The sequence below is a fragment of the Carcharhinus amblyrhynchos genome, chromosome 15 (assembly GCF_965287045.1).
Source record: "Carcharhinus amblyrhynchos chromosome 15, sCarAmb.v2.hapA, whole genome shotgun sequence".
In the NCBI taxonomy this organism is placed as follows: Eukaryota; Metazoa; Chordata; class Chondrichthyes; order Carcharhiniformes; family Carcharhinidae; genus Carcharhinus; species Carcharhinus amblyrhynchos.
The window spans coordinates 29,337,517-29,361,870 of record NC_137338.1 but is presented as its reverse complement, the minus strand read 5'-3'; the positions used below and the strand labels follow the sequence as shown (position 1 = coordinate 29,361,870).

Below are 24,354 nucleotides of genomic sequence, written 5' to 3'. Positions count from 1 at the left end.
AATATATTCCTACTGCTAAACCTCCATGGCATTGCTCATGGCAAATCAGAAGAAATGTGCAGCAGGAAGTAAACTTAACAGGGAATGCATGCTATATGCAAAGTTTTTTCAACTTATTATGGACCTGGCAATGTCTTGATGTGATAGAATGCCGTATACAATGAAAATAAAGACAATAATAACCATGTTGAAAACCATTGCTGCAGTTACAGAATAGCGCAGAACTTCCAAGGTGTTGAATAATTTGAATGTTGGCAGCTTTCCATAGGACCATAGAGAAGTTACAGCACAGAAGGAGGCCATTATCCCATCTTGCCCATGCCAGCATGAGGACATCCAGATGCCCTTTCTAATCCCACCTTCCTGCACACAGCCTATGACCTTGTAGCTTGCAGCACTTAATGTGCAGATCCACGTACTTTTTGAGAGAGTTTAAGGTCTTTGTCTCCACCACCAACTCGGGCAGTGAATTCCAGACTCTTTCTCTGCTTAAAAAGGTTCTTCCTCATGCCTCCTTTATGCCTGCTGCCACTTGAAGCTATGTCCTCCGGTGTTAGGAGACACTAAAACTGAAATGCTGCTTAAAGATCGAGTAAGTCTGAGGCACTGAACTTGAAAGAGTGCCTACAATTAACCCAGTATTTTTACTAGGGTTAAGAAATATTAAGTTTTGTTTTAGAAACTTTGAAATCGTCAACATCAGAATGTTTTGCTTGCCTAAATTGGTTAGAAAATGAGTGCACATAAAGCATTTATAACCATTTCTAAAGGTCAAATCATGTTTTGTCTTGTTAGTTGCCCTATATTTTTTTCCTTCTTTCTTACATTTGTTGGGTATGGTTCCCTGGGATGTTGACAGTCTTCCAATATCCTGCCCAAATAGCTGATACAACTGCAGTCCTCAGAGGGCTCATTTTTTTAAAAAAAAAATGCACTCATACGTCCAAACAACCTGTCCTGGGTCCATAAGACTTCTCAATAAGCAATGGTAACTTAAACTGACTGCCACAGTACCATCTAATTTATACATCCTGATAAATGTACACTGTACAAGTTGACCTGAATATTGTCGTAATGTTTGAATAGGTGCAAAATACTTCTATGGATGACTGAAATTACTGCATTTTAGAGACACATTATTAGTACTAAAGTGAAGATTATGCAACAAAATAATCTGTACCCTAAATAAAGACTGGCTTTTGCAGTAAGGTTTTAAAACTGGATTTTGTAAGTAATTAGCTATAATCCATAAAAGACCATTTGATTTGATTTATTATTGTGACATGCATTAGTATACAGTGAAAAATGTTATTTCTTGCACGCTGTACAGACAAAGCATATCGTACCTAAAAAAGGAAAGGCGAGGGTGCAGAGAAAGATCAACTTAATATGAGATATGTCCATTCAAAAGTTTGATGGCAGCAGGGAAGAAGCTGTTCTTGAGTCGATTGGTACATGACCTCAGACTTTTGTATCTTTTCCCTGAAGGAAAAAGATGGAAGAAAGTATGTCCAGGGTGGGTGAGGGCTGTGATTATGCTGGCTGCTTTTTCCAGGCAACGAAAAGTGTCGACCAAGCCAAGGGGTGGGAGGCTGGTTTGTATGATGGACTTGGCTTGGTTCACGACCCTTTGTACTTTCTTGTAGTCTTGGACAGAGCAGGAGCCATACCAGGCTGTCACACAATCAGCAAGAACGCTTTCAATGGTACATCTGTAAAGGTTGCTGAGAGTTGTAGTGAACATGCCAAATTTCCTTAGCTTCCTGAGAAAATAGAGGCGTTGTGAACTTTCTTAATTGTAATGTCAGTGTAGAGAGACCAGGATAGATTGTTGGTGATCTGGACACTTTGAAACTTGAAGCTCTGAACTATTTCCACTTCATTCCTGTTGATATCGATGAGGCATGTCCTGCACTACGATTCCTGAAGTCCATGACCATCTTCATTTTACTGACCTTGGGGAGAGATTATTGTCTTCGCACCAGTTCACCAGATTCTCTATTTTTTTCCTGTACGCCATCTCATCATTGTCTGAGATCTGATCCATTACGGTGGTATCATCAGCAAACTTGAAAATTGAGTTGGAGGGGAATCTGGCCACACGTTTATAGGTGTACAAGGAGTATAATAAGGGGCTGAGGAAACAGCCTTCTGGGACACCAGTGTTTAGGATGATCGTGGAGGAGGTGTTGTTGCCTAGCCTTACTGATTGCGGTCTGTGGGTTAGGAAGTCTAAGATACAGTTGCAGAGGGAGGAGCTGAACCCTAGGCCATGGAGTTTGAAGATGAGTTTTGTAGGAATAATGGTGTTGAAGGCTGAGTTGTAGTCAATAAATAGGAGTAATACATAAGAGCCTTTGTCATCCAGGTGTTTTAGGGTTGACTGTAGGGCCAAGGAGATGGTGTCTGCTGTGGACTTGTCACAGCGATAGGCAAACTGGATGGATCAAGGCAATCTGGGAGACCAGAATTGATTTGTGCCAGGGCTAACCATAGGCATCTCTGTCCATTTGAGATATAATTTGGTGTATATATCTTGAGGGGCACCACTCCACGTTCAAAAAAGGAAATGCTGCTGCAAGATAAATAAGTTTCCACATCCAGGAATGCTCACTAAAGATGTCTTTAGCAACAAACTGCCAGTACCAGGAGTTTGAACAGTTATTCTTGGCTTTTGGAATTTGGGAGACTCGTAACAAAGCTGTTAAAATTTCCATTTATACCATTTGAGATTGCCATTTTCTATTTATTAAATATCAAAATAAACTGCATTCTAAGACAGCAGTATATTTTCCTGAGGCTGCAATTGTAAGGATGTCCTACTTGAATATGTTCATGCTGATAGTGAACTATTTTGAAAACTTTTTGAATTTCAGTTGGTGCTCGGATTTCAATGTGATTTAATGAACATATTTTAAAAATATAAACATCAAATAAACAAGATTAAAGGAAGATTAAAGTGCTTCTGTTAAAATAAATTTTGATTGTACAGATTTGCTTGTGATCAGATGTCCTTGGTGTGAAAAATGGAGTTTTTTTCAATTGCTATGTTGCAATCTTTAGAATTATATTTCATTCCAAAATGGTAATTTTATCTGTTGAAACTCAGATTGGTGATTGAATTATTTTGGTTTATTCAGCAGATATTCCCTTGTTATTTGATGTTTTAAAAATATAGTTCTTCACAGGGTATCTGCATTTTTGTTGCAGTTAGATTCTTTCCTGACTTCTGTCTTGTTTAGTTTCCTACTTTACCAATATGTTCCTTATGTACCCAGTTCTTATGCTTGTTTTTAAAGTTTGCACTTCTTCTTTTAGTTTTTGCTAATATTCTCTGTTTAATTGTTTCTTCCTATCCCTCTTGTGTTTCACGATACTGTGCATACTAATTACAGTTGAGGGTTTTGAGCAAAACCAATCTCCTCAAAGGATTTTCTGGTCTGGCCCGCAGCAGGTTTTGTGGCAGGCAGGAGCAGAACATTTGGAGTGAAGTTAAAACTCAGACTCCTGTTGGCAGAAAATGAGTCTGAATTTTTCCCTCACTGTTTTCAAATTGGCAAGATGGCAAATTGGCTTTCCTGCTGATTCATGTCAAGAATGGTATTGCCATGCGATGAATACCTTTTAAAAACACAACTTGCCAGAATCAAGTTCGCCCTCCCACTTACGTGCCACGCTACTGGAAAATTAAACTGTTCTAAATCATTACCAGATACAAGTGGCATGAAGCTGACCAACCTCACTTTACTTGTGACTTCGAAATGAGTGCAATATTCAGAGTCTACCTGCAATACCGCTGCTCTAGCACAGCTTCGAGAAGAGGCCATGTTCCAGGAACTGGTATAGTGCCCAGTGGGCACTGGCAGGTTGGCAATGCTCAATGGGCACTGCCCAGCAGTATCCCCAACTACCTGGGGGTTGCAGTAGTCTATGGTTGTTCCCCCCCATCCCCCCCAAAAGATTGTGGGTAGGATTCCGGGAGGCTGGAAAGGGCCATGACAGCCCCGTTAATGTTAAGTTAATCATGACATTAATATTTTAAATTAGCTCCGCAGGTAAAACAGAGCTGAGGGTATGGTGTTTGGTGGTATGACTAATGCAGCAGGCAAGAAAGACCATATCCTTAGTCTCCGCCCAAAATTACAGAAGTGATGAATGGACAAGTTATAACATCTGAAACCTTCAGAAGCCATTTATCAATTTTAGCCTGACACTTCAGCCAATCAAATAGGAGAGCCCCTCACTGAGACAGTTTAACACAGAAGCTATAAATTAGAAAGCTTACTTTCTGTACATGATATTATATGGAATTGAAAAAAGGGAGGGAAAGAAAGACGGGCTTAAGAGAGAGATATAAAAGACTCAAAATTTTACTTCATTTAAAATCTCTGAGAATTGCTAAAATCTGTAGGAGTTAAATTCCACACTTGGAAAAGTAAATTTTTCAAGTAACTGTATAGAGAGAAACATTTGGCAGGTAAATTGCATCCTATCCTTCGTATTAAGATCACTGAATCAATAAAGGAAATGCCATATCATTTTCTCTCATTTCCAGCTGCACGTGTGCTTGAAATCATTAATGTTAATTCGATCCTTTTTAAGAACATAAACATAAGAACATAAGAAATAGGAGCAGGAGTAGGCCATCTAGCCCTTCGAGCCTGCCCCGCCATTCAGTAAGATCATGGCTGATCTGTCATGGCTCAGTTCCACTTTCCCGCCCCCTCCCCATAACCCTTAATCCCCTCGCTTATCAAAAACCCATCAACCCGCGTCTTAAAAATATTTAGCGAGGCAGCCTCCACCACTTCAACGGGCAGAGAATTCCAGAGATTCACCACCCTTTGAGTGAAGAAGTTCCTCCTCAACTCCGTTCTAAACCGCCCCCCCCCCCCCTTTATCTTGAGGCTGTGCCCCCTAGTCCTACTGTCCTTTCTGAGTGGGAAGAGTCTCTCCGCCTCTATCCTATCCATCCCATTCATCATCTTATATGTGTCAATGAGATCTCCCCTCATTCTTCTAAACTCTAACAAGTACAAGCCTAGTTTATTCAGCCTCTCCTCGTAGCTCAACCCCCTCAACTCCGGCATCGGCCTAGTAAACCTCCTCTGCACTCCCTCCAAGGCCAAAATATCCTTGCGTAAGTGCGGCGACCAAAATTGCACACAGTACTTCAGCTGCGGCCTCACCAGTGCCCTATGCAGCTGCAGCAAGACCTCCCTACTTTTATATTCAATCCCCCTTGCTATGAAGGCCAGCATCCCATTAGCCTTCCTGACCACCTGCTGCACCTGCAGGCTGGGTTAAATCATCTTAGCTACACAAAGCTTTAATGTCACATTGAATGTTTGAAGGAAGTTACTTATATAATGCACAATTTGGAACTCCCAGATCTTTTTCTAATAGTTTGCCATTAGGTCTTTTAAGTCTTGACCTGGGAGACGGGTCTTTGTTTTGGAATGATAGACTGCGCCTTCCAGTACTCCTCCTAAACTGCATTGTCAGGCAAGATGATATGCGTCATTCATTCTATAATGAGAATGAATTCAAAATTGAAGGAAAAAGCCTTGAATTAACCAATCCAGTGTGTTGTTTAAAAACATACACATCTGTAATATGCAACATTAATTTGATGAAAGAATTTTCAGGACTTCTGCTTTATTGGCCGACCTTTGTGCATGGAGGGCTCTTTAATGTTGAAGAAAGATATGCATGCAAGAAAATGGTTGTTTTCTCCACGGAGTTTAATTGAACTGTGAGGTCTACAGCTGGCTTCCGTGTGTGAACTACCATATGTACAGCGCAGATATAAAAATTGTTGGCCAAACAGGATCAAGCATCTCCATCTGCTGTGTGAACCTGAAATGTCTGTCTAGATGGTTGGTGTAATGGTGAATAATTTTCAGTTACCAGACCAGAACCAGTTACTAAGGATCATTGCTGGTGGAATGCTTAGAATCTGCAATTGTAATCTGTGATGAGAATATGGTCATTGCTTCAAGTATAAAAAAAGATGTAAAACAGTGGGACCCTTATAATGAAAAGCTGCTAACCATTTTAACATTTGATTTAAAAAATGCAGTATCGTTAATTTAAAAGTTATTCTATATAATTTTAATACCAGCAATATTTTACAAGTGTGTTGATTGAATTACTGACCAAAACTCTGGTTATTTGTGTGCTGTGCAGGTATATTCACTCAATACGCACATTGTACTTAACAACATCACTGAGTGCTCATATTTATTCCCTGTCAATTCAAGAAATTTTGAATTCATTGCTTTAAGAAACAATGAGGTGCATGAAACTCCCCGCTCTTGAGTGGTAGGAACAGCAAGTTCCTTCCTGTGGGATTTCAGACTTGATGTAATCATTTCAGATTTAAATTGTTTGCATTAGCTCAGTGATACCAATAGTGAAGTTTTAAGGTACTTACATAATGCCCATTTCTTGCATTAAGTAGGGGATTGGTTATGAATATGGGAGCAACCTATTTTGACAGTTAGACAATGGTAACTTTTTAATAGGATAGGCAAGAAACGTTAGCACTATATAATTTGTATCAAAGGCCTTTCTTTTTTAATTGAAAACAAAAATGAAGTGGTAATGCTTAAAAGAATAAAAGAAGTGCAAGGTAAATTGTGAAGTTCTGATTAGATGGATGAAGAATTGGGAATAAAGGAATATTGAAGCAGGGCTGGCAATATGATTGCTCACATGAGGGATAATCAGGTTGAATGGCATGTTTCCTCATTGTAACTTTGTGTTTTTAAGTAAGTGATGCAAAACTCAGCCATTTTGTAATAGCAGGAGAGTTTCTGATTTAGTGACCAAGTTGAAGTTTGGGTGAGCAATTTTTCCCAAGCCTACAAAAATGTTTTGTAGAATAGAAATTGAAAAGCATTATGATCCAGAATTTGCTGGATCATCACACTTGGTGGCATACCTCCTTTGTTAGATTTTGTTCTGTTCTGCTCACAGAGTTTTTCTCTGTAAATTGCTCACACTCTGTAAAGTGCGAATTGATAAGGCTTTGATGAGGTCAATACGAGTTGGGTGAATGAGATATACAAAAAGAAATAGAAACAGAGGAACAATAAAGAGGGAAATAGTCATAGAACATAGACTAGTACAGCACAGTACAGGTCCTTCGGCCCTCAATGTTGTGCCGAGCTATGTCCAAACCCAAGATCAAGCTATCCCACTCCCTGTCATTATGGTGTGTTCCATGTGCCTATCCAATAACTGCTTGAAAGTTCCTAAAGTGTCCGACTCCACTATCACAGCAGGCAGTCCATTCCACACCCCAACCACTCTGAGCAAAAAATCTACCTCGGACATCCCTCCTATACCTCCCACCATGAACCTTATAGTTATGCCCCCTAGTAACAACTACATCCACGCGAGGAAATAGTCTCTGCACATCCACTCTATCTATCCCCCTCATCATCTTATAAACCTGTATTAAGTTGCCTCTCATCCTCCTCCGCTCTAAAGAAAAAAGCCTCAGCTTCCTCAACCTTTACTCATAAGACCTACCCTTGAAACCAGGCAGCATCCTGGTAAATCTCCTCTGCACTCTCTCCAATGCTTCCACATCCTTCTTATAGTGCGGTGACCAGGACTACACGCACTATTCCAAATGTGGTCTCACCAAGGTCTGGTATAGTTGCAGCATAACCCCACGGCTCTCAAACTCAAACCCCCTGTTAATAAACTATAAGCCTTCTTCACGGCTCTATTCACTTGAGTGGCAACCTTCAGAGATCTGTGGATATGAAACCCAAGATCTCTCTGTTCCTCCACATTCCCCAGAACCCTGCCGTTGACCTTGTAATCCGCATTCAAGTTTGTTATACCAAAATGAATCACTTCGCACTTAACAGGATTAAATTCCATCTGCCACTTTTCTGCCCAACTCTGCATCCTATCAATGTCTCTTTGCAGCCTTCAAGAGCCCTCCACCTCATCCACTACTCCACCAATCTTGGTGTCATCAGCAAATTTACTAACCCACCCTTCAGCCCCCTCTTCCAAGTCATTGATAAAAATCAATGTCAAGTTACGCACAGAAAGAAGGATTAGATTAAGAAAGAATAATGAGATAGAAAGGAAAAATAGGAAAGAAATTAACTTTTAATCTTAGTTTTTAATCTTAAAAACTTCTGAGAATAATTTACTACCCGCAGGTGCGTGTTTCAGTTGTTTTCTTTTTAGACTGGAGAATGTTGTTCAGCATTTCATGAACATAAAGCTTATCGTTAAAAGGATCCTTATGTTGCTAAATGCTAGCCTACATTTTCTGCGTCAAATTCAATTCATTTTAACAGTGAAATACAGAAACATCATGAAACTCAGCAGTAAGTTGAAGACAAGTTCTCATTTTTACGAGGCCATCTGTGACCAGCACAAATTGTCCAGCAATTTATGGCAATTTGCATCTCCCACTACAAATTGCTGGGTTATATCCCCATTAAAAATGTTGCGTGCATTAAACTTGCTGATGTTTTCCCAAAGATTCTGTATCAATGTATTTTGGTGATTTATGTGGTATAAATAAACACGCAAAATGTGATATTTATGCTCAGCTTGTGATGTTTATTAAATCACTGCTGAAAAAAATCAAATATAGAGAAAATTAAATGGAATCTTTCCAGTGAACTAGAGGTTTCCATTCCTCTTGTCTCATTTTTAGCTATAGATTTGAAGAAATTTACAACATTCATGAATAAAATGAAACAGACTTTGCAGTGTAACTATTACAATTTTACCTGTTTTTTATTGATTGCAGCACTACTTGCCATTGAAAATAATCCCAATACTTATCATTCATTTTAAACTACTCTTACATTAGACAAACTTAACATTTCCAGATATTTTACAAAGCAAAGTTATTTGTTGCCTAAGAAGTCTGATTTATTTTTAACCTATTCGAGAAAGGGAGGGGAATAAATCTGGAAACACTACGTTAATTAGCTTAACATCAATTTTGGGGAAGTCATCAGAAACCATTGTAAGAGACAAAATGTTATTTATTTGGCTGGGTGTGGTCTAATGGAGGAGAGCCAGCGTGGATTTGTTAAATGACTAACTTGATGAAATTCCTTGAGCAAATAACAGAAATGGTTGATGAAGGTAACATAGTAGACGTCATATGTTTAGAAGAACTTTGTCAAATTGCCAACCAGGAAGCATATTAAAAAGATAGAAGCCCGTGGAATTAAAGAGATACTGGTGCTGTAAATACAAAATTGACTGACAGAATTCGGAGAATGGTAATGATTTTTTTTCAGACTATTTAGTGACTTACAATGGTGTTTTATTAACTGCCTAGATTCGTATAAGGGAGCAGCAGTATAAAGTTTGTAAATGATACAAAACTTGATACTAAAGAGGTTACTTAGAGACTTCAGAATAACATAGACAGGATGATGAATTGGAAAGAAGCATGACAGATATAGGGATTATGAAATTACGCACTTTAGAAGGAGTAATATACAGTGTATTATAATAACTAATTTTGAAAAGCATAGATGTGCAGAGGAATCTTGGTATCCAGATTCTTATATCTTATCTATATCTTGTAAGATATAGGAGCAGAATTAGGCCATTTGGCCCATTGAGTCTGCTTCATCATTCAATCATGGCTGATAAATTTCTCAATCCCATCTCTTGCCTTTTCCCCCGAACTTTTATCCTCATACCAATAAAGAACCTGTCTGTCTCTGTCTTAAATACACTTAATGACTTGGCCTCCACTGCCATCCGTGGCAATAAATTCCATTGATTCACCACCTTCTGGCTGAAGAAATTCTTCCTCATCTCAGTTCCAAAGGGTCGTCCCTTTACTCTGAGGCTGTGCCCTCAAGATCCTAGTTTCTCCTACTGATGGAAACATCTTCCCCACGTCCACTCTATCCAGTCTATGCACCGATCTTTAAATGTGGCATAGCAAGCTGATTAAGGTCCTTATAAAAGAATATAGCTTATCTAGGTTAATAAACAGTGGAATGAAATAAAAATGCAAAGAAATCATGCTTGAACTTTGTAAAGCACTGGTTAAACCAGAGCTAGAGTATTGTGGACAGTCCTGAGTACCACACTTAGGAAAGACATAAAGGCTTTTGAAAGAGTCCAGAGGAGTTTTCCTGATTATCTTTGTTTTCAATCCCTTCTTGTCCTTTCCACCTTTTGGCTTTGTATCTCCTCCAACAATCTTTTGAGATATCTGTGCTCTCCTAACTCCAGCCTCCTGATTTTAATTACTCCAGAATTGGCGGTGTACTCCAAAAAAACAGTTGGTGAAAGATAGAACTGTAACCAATCTTTATTCACTTTTATAAATATTAATTTAGAGTTAAACATTAAAGTATACCCTAGATGGAATTTTTAATTTTTTGAAAGATTACGTGTTTTAATGTTTTTCAGTCCCAACAATAAAAATGTGTTTTGCACCAATCATATTAATACTCAAATCTTTTTCTATTTTTCCTCCTCTGCTCTTTTCCTAGTGCATAGATCATCAATGATGACTTGAATTTATATAGCTCCTTTAACATTGTAAAATGACACAAGGTGCTTTGCAGGAGCCTTTTATTCGTTCATGGGAAGTGGCTGGACCAGCATTTATTGCCCATCCCTAACTGCTTTCCATATCAGAGGGCATTTATTTATAAAGAGTAACCACATTCATAGAATTATAGAACCCCTTCAGCGCAGAAAGAGGCCATTTGGCCCATTGAGTCTGCACTGACCACAATCCCACCCAGGCCCCACCCCCATATCCTGACACATTTTACCTGCTAATCCCTCTAATCTATGCATCTCAGAACACTAAGGGACAATTTTAGCATGGCCAATCAATCTAACCCGCACACCTTTGGACTGTGGGAGGAAACCGGAGGACCCAGAGGAAATCCACGCAGACACAAGGAGAATTCCACACAGACAGTGACCCAAGCTGGGAATCAAACCCAGGCTCCTGGAGCTGTGAAGCAGCAGTGCTAATCACTGTGCTACGATGCCGCCCATTGTGGTGGATCTGGAGTCACACGTAGGCTTGACTGGGCAATGGCGGATATCCTTCCCTAAAGGACAAGGAGTATGATCAAACAAAATTGGAAATGAGCCTCATGTGGCATTAGGACAGTTGAAAGAGGTGAATCTTAAGGATCTTCTTAATGGAAAGGGACCAATAAGTTTAGGAAGGAAATTCCAGCGTATCAGTCTTAAAAAGCTGAAAGCACAAATGCCCGTGTTAGAGCAATAAAATTAGCCACATGCAAGAGGCCAGAATTGGAGGAGCATCGGGATTCCAGAGGATTACAGGGCTGAAGGAAGTTAGAGAGATAGGGAGGGGCAAGGGTAAGTATTTTAAAACTGAGGTGTTGCTGGACTGGGGGTTAGTTAGATTATGGCAGCACAGTGTGTGACAAGCCCAGAGTGCAATGAGATATGAACATTAACTTGAGAATTTAGCACAGGTGGGAATCTCTCTGCCTTCTGAAGCTGATGACTGTTCAAAGCTTTACTTAGGTGAGCAGGTCGGTGATTATTTGTTGAGTTTTTAAGATTTTATTTCTCCAGATGTAGACAGTAATTTGAACTGGTACTGGGAAGATAAATATATTGCATTAAATTTATAGCATAACTAGTTAGCTACTTGGTTTAAGCATGTGTGAGTGCTGCAACTCCACTTTCAGTAAGAAACATCAGCTTTCAGTTAATGAGCTTGACTCTGGGCTTTGGACACTGATGGATCAAGTGGGGGGAAATTATTTGCACACTTTCTTTCCACAAGGCAATCACACTCCTTGAGTAGGTAATTCAGATTTGGTCTGTAGTCAGGGACAAGGGGGGAGTAACTTTATCTGAGACACGCATGGGAATCCAGAAAGTAGCACTGGATGATCACTCAACCCTTGCAATTGTCCAACAATTTAAGATTCTTAGACAGCAGGGTGCATGAGCAAACTGACCGTGACAGTGTGGTGCAGGGAGCCATTCATGTGTAGGAGTAAAAAGAAATCTAGTAGGCAATAGATACCAGTAGGGGGATAGATCCTATTCTCTACTACTGAGAACATGAGTCCGAAAGGCTATATTGCCATCCCCTGCCAACTTTAATCAAGAAAAATAAATTGTACTTCTAAATTCTCAACAATATCATAAATTCAATGAGACACTGTTATCATTAACCCTGATGCATTTCAGTTTTTCAGCTGTGCAAACCATGTCTAATGTTGCAGGGAGAATTCAGTTCTCTGCAGCTGGGTCATTGTCTCTTTAGTTATGTGATAAGGTACCGTGCAAGAGGCTAATTATGCTTTGTCATTTAATGTTAAATTTCTGTTAAACGCTTGAGCTGATGATTTCAGTTCTTGCTGCATCCTTTTGAATAAAAATCCAAAGATTTGTTCTCCAGATTTCTTCAGATGTCTTTGCAGTTTCAAAAGTTTTAAACTCTCATTCATCAGTATTTCCCTGCACATAACACATGGGCTTTACATCCTAATTTGCATTGGCACAATTAACAGAACCATTCTTCAAAAAATATACTGCTTTGTTGCTGATTTTAGTTTTTTTCTTTGGCTGACGCCGAAGGCTCTGACGGTCTATTCATAGCTAACATTAGTACTGCTCTATCTTGTGGACTTGGTGGAACAAGTAGTGCTCTCTCCAGCATATTCAGATGTGAGATCCTGGATAATAGCTTTACCAGTTATTCATGTCCTTGGCCCTCTCTTTCACATAACAAAATGATCCACGTCCACATTTGGCTTACTAGAAAGGCAAAGAAAATTGGTGACAGGCGCATGTTTGTACAGGGTGCTTGGCAGCAGGTGCATGTACAAACAGATTGTTTGGTGTCCACTGCACATAAATACAGGATGCTTGGTGCCAAGTACATGTACAGAGCTTGCTGACCTGTTTATTCTTGCCTCATGTGGTCGCACACTGTACTGCAGTGCAAATTTATCCAGAGAGAAAATGGGAGGAAAAAAGTTCAGGTGATCTTTGGGGATCGTTTTTGATGACTGTATTTTCAACATTCCATGATTCAGCCACAGGTCACAGCCCCCACTTTGAAAATGCCTGAATATTCATGGCTATTTGACATTTCAGTGAACAGGGTGAAATGAAAAAGGAGGTGGGATAAATCTTTTGATAAAGGATGAGATCAGTACAATGGAGAAAATGATCTTGGTGTGAAGGATCAAAATGTGGTCTATGTCAGTGGAGACAAGGAATAACAGAGAAAAAGTTGTTTATTGGCCCTCTGACACCTGTAGGACAAAGTATAAATGAAGAACTAAGGGGGGCTTGTAAGAAAAATGTTGCAGTATCGTGCTGGATTTTAATCTTATAGATTGGATGAAGCAAATTAGTAAATGTATGCTGGAGGATAAGTTCATAGAATGTAGTCAGAATAGTTTTTTAGAACAATAAGTCTGAATCCAACCAGGGACAAGCTATTTTAGGTCTGGTATAATGACCTTATAATAAAGATCCTGTAGGTAAGAGTGATCACAAAAGATAGAATTTCACATTTAGTTTTGAGGTGAAATACATAGGTCTGAAACTATTCTCTTGATTCTGGATATGAAGATTGAGTTGGCTAATGTGTAATGGGAAAAACAGATTTGAATATGATACTAGAAAAGCAACAATAGACATTTAAGGAGATGCTTCTTAACTCCTCATAAATAAATATCTATCCTTGAGAAAATAGGACTAAGAAGAATGCAGCCTCTGTGGCTAGCAAAGGAAGTTGAGAATGGTATCAAATTGAAAGAAAATGTGTGAAATTCTGCAAAGATTAGTGGTAGCCCAGAAGATTGGAAACATTTCAGAAACAAGGAAAGGATCACTAAGAAAAATAGTGGGAGAAATTGGAGTATGAGAACTAGCAAGAAGTATAAAAACCCAAGTAAAAGCATCTAAAAACGAACAGTAGCTGAAATAAGCACTTGCCCTTGAGAGGGTGAGACTTGGGAATAAAGATGGGTTAATAAGGAAATGGCAGAGCGTTGAACATGTTGGCATCTTTCTTCACAGTAGCAGGCACAAACTATCCCTAGAATGTTCATGCATTATGTTCTTATTGGAAAACTGTAAATGTAACGTCCATTATTCAAGAAAGGAGGGAGATAGAAAACAGGGGACTATTGGCCAGTTAATACAACATCCAATATTGGAGAAAATGCTAGAATCCATTATTAAGGAAGTGGTAGCAGAACATTTGGAAAATATTAATACAATCAGTCAGTGTTCACATGGGTGTGTGAAAGCGAAATCATGTTTGACAAATCCGCAATGAGCAAGGTAGATAAAGAGGAACCAGTGGTGTATTTGGATTTCTTAAAAGCATATGATAAGGTACCACATAAAAGGTTACTGCATGAGGTAAGAACTGATGCTGTCATGATATATTCACACGAATAAAGGATTGGCTAAAGAACAATAAAAAGAATTGGATTAAATGGGTCACTTTTGGCAAACTACAACTAATGGAATAATTCAGTATTGTATATAAAAAGAAGTGGGAATTGTGGTTTATACTTTTGTTCTTTATGGACTTATTTGGATTTCTTGCTAATGCACACATTGAGGTGGATATCATAGGACTCCTGTCTTATCGTGTATGAATTGATGTCTTGCTTCCCAAAAATGTTTGAAAAGTTTTCTGAACTTCTGTTTGAAGATTAACAATATTTTACATAAATCTTCGTGGATGAGCCTAACTGTACTTGCCAGCCTCAATTAAAACTGACATTTAACAACTTCTGCTTGAATTGTAGTTACTATGAAAGGAATAAGCTCTGAAAACCCCCCCAACTGCAACAGATCTTGATGTAAAACTCAATTGACCGAATTGACCTTGTGCAGTGTAATTGCAATTATATTAAATTGTAAACAGATGTTACATATCTGCTTTATAGCACTTGTTCCATTCAAACATAATTGCAAGATTAACTTGAAAATGATGTGTTAGCAAAAAAACCTTTAAAACGTGATGACTTTTTCAGGATTTTCAAAAATAAATAGCATTCCTACAACAGTACATGCAAATAACTACACTTCCACTAAATTAGTATCATAGTAATGAATTTATGCAAAAATCCTGTAAAAACGTGGCAAACTGTATAATATTTGCATTGAGTGTCAAATAATTAGTTTCTTATGCTAACAAATTATGAGGAGATAGGTGATAGGGATGGTTTTATATTGCTAAGTTTCCAAAAAATTGATTTTTTAAAATTGCCATATGGAATATTTTCCAAAGGACAATTCACTTGGCATTAAGAGGCTTCTTGCTTATTTTGGAATTCTCCATTTTGACATCTATTAGCTTGGTAATTGAGGCTTTATTTTAAAAATTACTTTCATTCAAAAGATGTAGAATCTTTGTACTTCTATACAGAAATAATTCACTTGTAAAATCATATCTGCTTTATTATTTTTTCCATGACTTTGAATGAAAGGTAATTTTGCAAAGATGCGTACTGTTGAAGGAGGCCACGTGAACACAGGAATGGTCCTGCTAGGAATGGGGTATTGCACTCCATCTAACTAGTCTCCTAGAATCTAATTGATATGAACTCCCCTGAACTTGCCTTTTGCCAGTTTGATCCATGTCTTGCAATTGGCATACAATCTATAACAGTACAGCAGGTTCACTTCTGTTCTGAAGAAGAGTCATAGTGGACTCAAAAGTGTTAATTAACTCTGTTTCTCTCTCCAAAGATGCTGCCAGACCTGCTGAGTTTTTCCAGCATTTTCTGTTTTTGATTCAGATTTCTAGTTTTCACAGTACTTTGCTTTCACTTTTATTGTATATCTCTTACATGTTTGCATAAAGTCTATTCTCTCCAACTGCTTTTAAGGCTGAAGGGCCCTAAGTTTTTGTTGTTTATCATAATAATTCAGTCCTTTATTGGGATTAGTCTCAGTGGTCCCTGCTTGCATTGCTGTTGGAGCTTGGCAGATTTTCCACTATAAATTATTTTGTGCACTAGGCTTGAGATCCAGAAGTTAAATGGATAAGACAAATCTGGAGCACTGCAAGTGAAATGCCAACTACAAGGCAAGATTTAAATTGTAAAGGCAAGGTCAGAAGAGTTTCAAGGAATCACTTCTCTCAAGGAATAATCAATACCAGGTAGGTCATGGGAGGCAAAAGCCTTGGAATCATTCAAGCCTTAGCAGAGTTCATTTAGCCTTTCAACCTTTTGAGATGGATATGATTGCCATAATCCTAGAACAAGAAAATAGTAGACTGCATACAGTGTGTGTCACTGCTGCACTATATACTTTGACAGTGTTGCTTGTTTGGAATTGGGAATGAGCACTGCACTTAATGAATGTTGACAGCTAACAGAGACCAGCTTGCACGGTTATTACTTTTTTCCTATTAAACCATTCAAAAATTGTTCTCAAAGGATATTGAGCATGTGTTTCATCAGAATTAGTAACTCTCACTACCTGAATTGTATGTTTAGTCTTCAGGGCAAAATGATTGCTGTTTTCTTAAAAAGAGTGAATGGTTGAATAGCTGTTTCCCCTCAAAGAACAGGTACTAAAATGTAATCATTGTACCTATTTTGGGGAGAGCCTAGCAAGGAATTTCTACTGCAGATGATAACAACTTGAACAAATTTGTTACTGCCTCCAGTGCCATATATCTGAATATCAAATTTTGCAGTAGAATTTATCTGACTTATTAAATTTTACAAATCTTGAAGCTTATTATACATGAGGTTTTTATTCTCTAAATATAAAATAATTCTAAAGCACAATGTTAAAACATTTCAATGAATTAACTTTAGATTTATTGGTGTATTTATATTAACTTCTTGGATCCTAATCTATACTAATGTATTTTAATTGTTAATCCAGTTTTTAAAATTGATAGCTGAGCTTCATAACAAATGGAGGCTTAATCATTATAATTGGTGCTTTGGGGGTTAACAGTCAGTGTTTACTTGTTTCTATTTTCATTTTTTCCATTTATCTTTAGAGATGGACAGTTGCACATGGACAGTTGCACTCATTGACCTGGGGGTAAACTGATAATTTTGTGATCCATCAGGTGTCAAAGAATAGCTCTACTACCCAAATACAGTTTGACTTTTGGGAGTGATTCGCCTGTCCCTGGGATGGACTTCTACTTTTGTTTGCTTGTAATTCTTTTCCCCTTTCCTATGCAATGTTTGTTTCATCCAAAATGATATTTTAAAAATTCACTAATAACAATTAGTTACTCTTATGTGTCCAAAGAGAGTGGTTTGATTCACTGCTTTGGGATGAATTTTATTTTCAGTATTTTACATTATGTACTTTATACCTGTAGGTCAGGAGCAACATGACCTATAGTCATGCGCACACTTCTCGGCCTTTTGGCTAAGATCAAGTGTAGTATTTACATGCTGCACTTGGTTGAAGTCATTAGGTTACATTTTAGTTTCATTTGAAGCAATTTTTAAAAGTGGCATCTTGGCATTTTGGCTAAGATGCAAATGAGATCAAGCTATGGAGGAGGAGCTATGCTTACTCCAATCAGCTTGGATCATGTAGATCAAGCCCAAGACAGGAGGTGAGAGCCCTGTCTTGTCAGCTTGGATCGGGAATGTCTCAACTTGTTGCGATTCTGAATTGGACTTGATTTGATTGAATTGGAATAAAAACACATTCAAAGAATGCGGCCTCAATGTCAATTTTGACAGAAATCTTGCTTTGTCTACTGGTGTTTTGAAGCTCTTTTGTAACATTTGGGCCAGAACTTTCCAGCCGTTCACGCTGTTGAGATTTTCCAGTTCTGCCGGTGGTGGATTTCCCGGTGACAAGGGAGGCATTCAATAGGAAACTCTGTTGGAAATGGCGGGACCCGAAGATCCCGCTGCTGGCCAAAGGTAGGCCACCCCCGACCACCAGAAAACATATGGCGGGTTAGAATCATGGAATTGCTTGGTAAAGCCCACCCTTTGATGTGTATTTAAGAGTGGGTTGTCAAACATTCAATTTTGTAAATTGTCAATCAGAATACTGTAGGAAATAATTCTGCAGCATTCAAAACTCAGAATTCTCTGCAGCATTTGCAAGTAAGTCTTGCCACCATTAACACATTAGCATATTGTAGTTATTCCACAAGAACCAACAAATAGAATATTTGTTTCAGAATGCAGAACAGAGATCTGTTATAGTTAAGAGAAAATAATACAATACGTTCTTATAACACCTTTGTAAAGAAATTGTTCAGTGCTTAATTCATTTTGCATTTCTAGTTTAATGTCCATAAACCTAGATTTCCTCTAGTTAGTTGTTTAATGTTCAAATTCCTTTTCTGTTTTCATCTCCCAAAAGTGCTGACTCTCGGGAGTGTGTTTCCAAGATCGCTTATAGTCCCACTGTACCTCACCCAAGTCGTTATTCTTTATTTGTGAGACCAAGGTGTTAAAACTCGGTCTGCTTCTGTTTTTAACAGATGTTTATAAATGTGCACTTTCCAGCAGGATTCATTCATCACAGACTGAGTAGCTTTCAAGCAATGTAATTGACCTCAGTGTTTCCAGGCTAGGAAGCAAGATATCAGCCAAGGTACTCATTTCTGATCGCAGCCAGTGAAGCTTCAAGGGAAATATGTTTATGAAGAGTAAGGACTTAATGGGCCTTGTTTTAATGCGCCTTAGTCGAAATAGCATGGCACACTCATTAACTAGTCTCGCACATGAGGAATGACCATTTTGCTGCAGAATTGGTAGCACCTGTGGAACTGTACTTATGATGAGTCACTGACTTCAAAGTTGGGAGCAACTTGTGGTTACCTTTTTCCCCTCAATCTTTATATGTTTTTTATGATGTTTTCTCCTGTTTGCTGTCGCCTCAAGTTTTATTGACAGTGATTGTACTGAGGGCTACAGCATAACTGGAATCCGGTAGCTATTAGAGGTCTGATTTTAAAAAAGTGCACTGATTTTCCAACGTGTTGATTTGCCACTGCCAATTTCCATAGTGTTCAACAGGGTTGAACTGATGGTACGAGTACATTGACTTTGCAGTGTATTCTCCAATTTGTGAGAGCAATTAAATACTCAGTGTTGATGGTCTGTTGTGAAATTCAGTTGTCTCAACCCTGTAAAATATTGTTAGCAATGAGCCTTGTATCTACAGCCTGCATAATTTTTCTTCTGTTTTACCCAGGGCAGAATGCGAGTCTATGTTACAACTCTGTGATGCTTCATAATCATTTTAAGTTGAAGTACCATAGCAGAAATTTAAGGAGAGTGCTCAAGGACTGCAGTGTAAAGACATAATGATTTCCGTCAAATGAACAGAGTTTTAACTGTATTAGTCAAGAGGCTACTCGTGTCACAGACCTTTTGAGAGTTTATCCTGAAATTTGCATTTGATAATGAACACTAATTTATTTCCTTTAGTTGTTTCATTTTCTCCTCTTATTTCTCGTTGAGTGTTTTTGATGCTTCAGATCTTTTTAATATTTTGGAGCAGAACAAGAATCACATGGTATTTATTAACTCGTTTTATTTAAATTTTCTCTAACAGCAATTTTAATCTGAAAACCAAGAAAGTGGATGATTTCACTTTAAAGTTTGTAAATTAGTACAGCCTCGTGTGGCACGTTTTGATTCTGGATAGTGGAATAAATTACATTTGCAGCTGCATCTACATAACGTGTCTTGCTACTGATTTTAGAAGTAAAGTTGGGACCTGCAGCTTAATAAGCTGGTGGGAAATTTGTTTGTTCGGCTATTTTAAACCAATGTTCAAATCTGCTTAAAGTGCAGAAAAACATCAGGAATCTGTGGTATTCTCAGGCCGATATATGTGTACCCATGGGATTAGTTTAACATTTCTGAATTTAGTTAACAGTTTACAAAGAATTCCAATTTATTTCTCTCTTAAGAAAAGCTGATGAAACCTTTTATAATGCAAAAGGCTGTGTCAATAGCACAGACTAAACATTATTGCATTAGTCCTCAGGATGGAGAGTTAAGAGAACGCAGCCGTCTCCCTTGATGTTCAAAAATCTCCCTAGGCTGACAACTCAATCAAGATGATTTTTGTTTTTTTAAAAAAAATTCTTCTTGATGAAAGTATTTTAATAGTGTACTGGCATGTGGTAACCAGAAATATTTTATGATTTTATTGCTTATGTAGAAAAACTGAGGAGGCAAGAGTTTTATAAAAGTGCAAAATGTCACAATTAAAGCAACAAGCTGAAAGTCCTTGTTAACAATTCCAGTTGTTAAGCTATTGGACATATATTGTATTGATTTTAAAATAATCAAATTAAGATAGTAAACTGCATTCTTAACAAAATACCCAGCTTAGTAGGAGTGCAAGGATATTTTTGTAAACTGTTAAAAATACACCGTACAGACCTACCTTCATTTTAAATAGTGAGGTTCTTGTGATTTATAGCTCAGGTGATCAGTTTATAAGATCTAAAATTCAGTGCAATGTTGTCCAAATTTAATTTAGCAAATATCCTGTATGTTTTGTTCTTCCAACAGTAACATATTTTACTATGTAATGTGTTCAAAAGAGAACTTTTTATATGTCATCTCTGTCAATGAGGAAACCATAAATTCTTATTACAGTGGAGGTTACGATATGAGTGATACATTAAAAAAAAGTTTTGTATTATTTGTGATAGTAGGGGAATAACAGAATTATTAAGGGCGTGGGAGGAATCTATTGTGTCTGCACCGGCTCTCCAAAACGAATATCAGGACGATGCTATTCTCCTGCCTTTTCCCCATATCTCCGTACGTTGTTTTTATTTAAGTAATCATCTAATGCCCTCTTGAATACTTCCACTAACCTGCCTCCACAAGACTTCCAAGTAGAACATTCCAGATCCTCAGCACTCGCTGTGTGGAAAAAAAAGTTCTCACATCACATTTGCTTCTTTTGCAAATCACTTCATGTCTATTCCCCCTCATTTTTCATCCTTTTACGAGTGGGAAGAGTTTCTCTCTATCTGTGTTGTCCAGCCCACTCACGATTTTGAACATGTCTATCAAATCTCCTCTTAGCTACCTTCTGTCCAAGGAGAACAGTCCCAATTTCTCCAATCTATCCTCATAACTGAACTGAAATTTCTCATGCCTGGACCCATTCTTGTAAACCTCTTCTGCACTCTCTCCAATGCGTCCACATCCTTTCTATAGTGTGATACCCAGAGCTATATGCAACACTCTAGCTGAGGTCTGACTAGTGTTTTGTATAAGTTCAACATAATCTCCTTGCTGTTGTACTCTCTGCCTCTGATTTGATGTCAGTGTTTTAGTGCCATAGGCTATCTATTATATTGTCCCAGCATCCTTCCATCTATGAAAGATGATCGATACATAGCAAAGAAATCCATTTCATATTAGTGCCTTAATATGGTGAATCTTTGCTGATTGATAAAGCTGATGGGTACGTTTTTACAAAAGTGTCTCAAATGAAGCTGCCAAATGTTGTAGTGGGTTTATTTTGCATTGGCTTCTGTTGTCAAACTGCTGTAGCCACTGGTCATACTAGTAGTGAGCCCACATGCGGTGTCGCCATTTTTCTCTGTTATCAGCTAGTGACTCCCAAGTGCAATAGTTGATGTCTAGGGCCTTTATGTCACCACTGAAAGCATTCCTGAAGCAGAGTTTGGGATGTCTCACTGGTCATCTGGCCCTGGCTACGTTGCAGCACAAAATCCTTGGCTATGTGACCATCTTTCATCCTGTGGACATGCCTGAGCCAACAAAGCCAACTCTGTTTGATGAATTATATGTTCGCTAACATATATATACAACTGAATTATAGACTGACTGAAAGATGAAATTTGAAAAGCAAATTGCTGACATCTCTGAAAATTTACACAGAAATTATAGAAAATCTTTTGGATTTGTTCCATCAGTAACGTATACTAACACATCTATGTGAAAGTGCTATGCTTTTAGAACCATATGCAATGAAGACTGTAAAGATAATTCACAAAACATTGCCCAGTTAATCCATAGATCATTGAGAGGTGGCGAGGAATTCATTTTCTTTTGGATTTGCTATCATCTTTTCCTTCCCTGTGGCAAAGCTTTTAGGTTGAACCTCCACTTGATGGCAATACTACAATCTGGGAGCTTCTGCGGTGAATCTGTCTTAAATCAGTGTGCTACAACGCTTTCAGTATTTGAAAAGCTGTAACTTTCATTGCATTGTTTATAAAAGCTCAGAAAACAAAATTAAACAAAAGTATCATAATTAAGATGTTGCACACTTGCATGTCAGAAGTATTAAAGAACAAAAAAAAGACATTAATGTCATTGTGGTTTTCTCTGAGATGGAGTCTAAAATGTCCAAACACCTGTTAATCTGCCACATTTCTTCATTAACTGCTTGCACAATCCTGTTAAACATACTTGTACTGTAACAGTACAATTTGCAATATGTGGCAATAATGCTGATATTACTGTGAAACAGAATGAATAATTACAAGGGAGATTTGCTAGTTTGAAATAAAAAAGTAGAAAATGCTGGAAATTACGGCAGGTTTCTTATTACCTGAAAGAGAAGGGATATTAAATAACCAGCCCTAACTCTTTAACAGGACAAGGCAATGAAGGGCAGAATTTTTCAGTTGGTGGTATTTCCTGCCCCACCACTCAGAGTTGGCGGGGAAGACATTCCCACTGATCACAGCAACCCCACAGCCACTTCACTCTTTAAGGAATCTTAATTGACCGGAGACAAGATTTCTGCCCAGGGCTAGGGTTACAAATAGGCCCCAGATTAGAAGACTTAGAATCCTGGACTAGGTGTGTACTGAAAGCCTCATGACAAGAAGGGCATGCGAGATCCGGGTTGTGGGGAGAGGGGCGTGGAAATCACAATGAAGAGGCTGAGTAGGAGGGAGCACCCATAGCGTGCAGACCTAGGTTTGGTGGATGGGTGGGGGAATTAGAATCATAGAACCCTACAGTGCAGAAAGAGGCCCTTCGGCCCATCAAGTCTGCACCGAACACAATCCCACCCAGCCCTACCCCCATATCCCTACACATTATACCCACTAATCCCTCTAACCTACACATTCCTGGACACTAAGGGGCAATTTCTTAGCATGGCCAATCAACCTAACCTGCACATCTTTGGACTGTGGGAGGAAACCAGAGCACCCGGAGGAAACCCACGCAGACATGAGGAGAATGTGCAAACTCCACACAGACAGTGATCCGAGCCGGGAATTGGACCCAGGACCCTGGAGATGTGAAGCAGCAGTGCTAACCACTGTGCTACCGTGCCGAACACGGCGGGTGGGAGGTGAGTGCCCTTATGCACCGGATGCGGCTGATAACTGGCTACTCCAGGGGCCTTCGTTGAGGTGAGGGCCAGCCCTCATCCATCATGGACAAATCTGTGCAGGTGGGAAGGCAGCAAGAAGGCCACCAGGTAATTTTGCAGACTAACCAGTAGGGGGGCCATAAAATTTACCCAAAGATTCATTCTGTCCTTGAGAGTCATACCAGTTTAGTTTGTGTTAATTGATAAAATGATGACATGATACAGTACATAAATGATAAGTCCCGTGCTGCATCTTGATACATTGAATATAAGTTGATGCAGGAGACAGATATTTTTCCATACTTGAACTTTTAAGTCCTTATACTTGTTAAAAAATTAGCATTTGTTGGGTGCAGCTATGGTACTTGGGAATTATTTTGTGAAAATAGGCACTAAATGTGATACCATTCTGACCAGCTTGAAATTCTGGATTTTGTGCACAATTTCAGTCTCAGTTGCTGATTGCCATAATTTAAGATTTCGTTGAAGTTTTAATCTAGACACTTGCAGGTTTTGCACTTGAATGCTACTTAGTCGTAACTTGTGAAGAAGTATATTGTGGGCGCCTCTCACTCATTTATTCTGAGGGTGTAGACTGCTCAGGCTGGTACACAGTGGATTTGCAGAAATGCTCAAGAGCGGAAGGAACTAATAACACTGGTTCTCAGATGCAGCACTGGAGATCCTGGTGGAGGAGGTCCAGGAAAGGAGGGATGCCTTGTACCTGCAGGAAGAAAGGAGGCTACCTCACCCTTCTGTCACTCTCACCCGCAGCAACTGGTGCTTCTCTGTCTGATCTCATTATCAAGGTGGTCCCCAATCAAGGTGCCCACAAGCATTTCCATTCTACTGATCAGTCCAAGAAGGTGTCCAGTAAGGTGGAGTAACACAACACTCGCTGTTTTCAAATGAAGTACTCAGATAATTTCTGGAATACATGTTGCTTGAATATTGCAGTCTTGAAAAATGTGATATAGAAAGTTTCCCAGTATGTTTCTGAGGTCCTATTCATGGCAG

The 24,354-nt window shown here is 38.7% G+C and overlaps 1 protein-coding gene and 1 non-coding gene across 3 annotated transcripts in view; both read left to right on the top strand.

Annotated features, from left to right (window-relative positions):
• The window catches only part of hlcs (holocarboxylase synthetase (biotin-(proprionyl-CoA-carboxylase (ATP-hydrolysing)) ligase)), a 146,958-nt gene that overhangs the window by 82,566 nt on the left and 40,038 nt on the right, over positions 1-24,354 (top strand). The gene's annotated exons all lie outside the window — the stretch shown is intronic.
• Positions 17,384-17,582, top strand: LOC145353542 (U2 spliceosomal RNA). Its single transcript, XR_013888717.1, has one exon. It is a non-coding gene; the product is annotated as a U2 spliceosomal RNA (small nuclear RNA).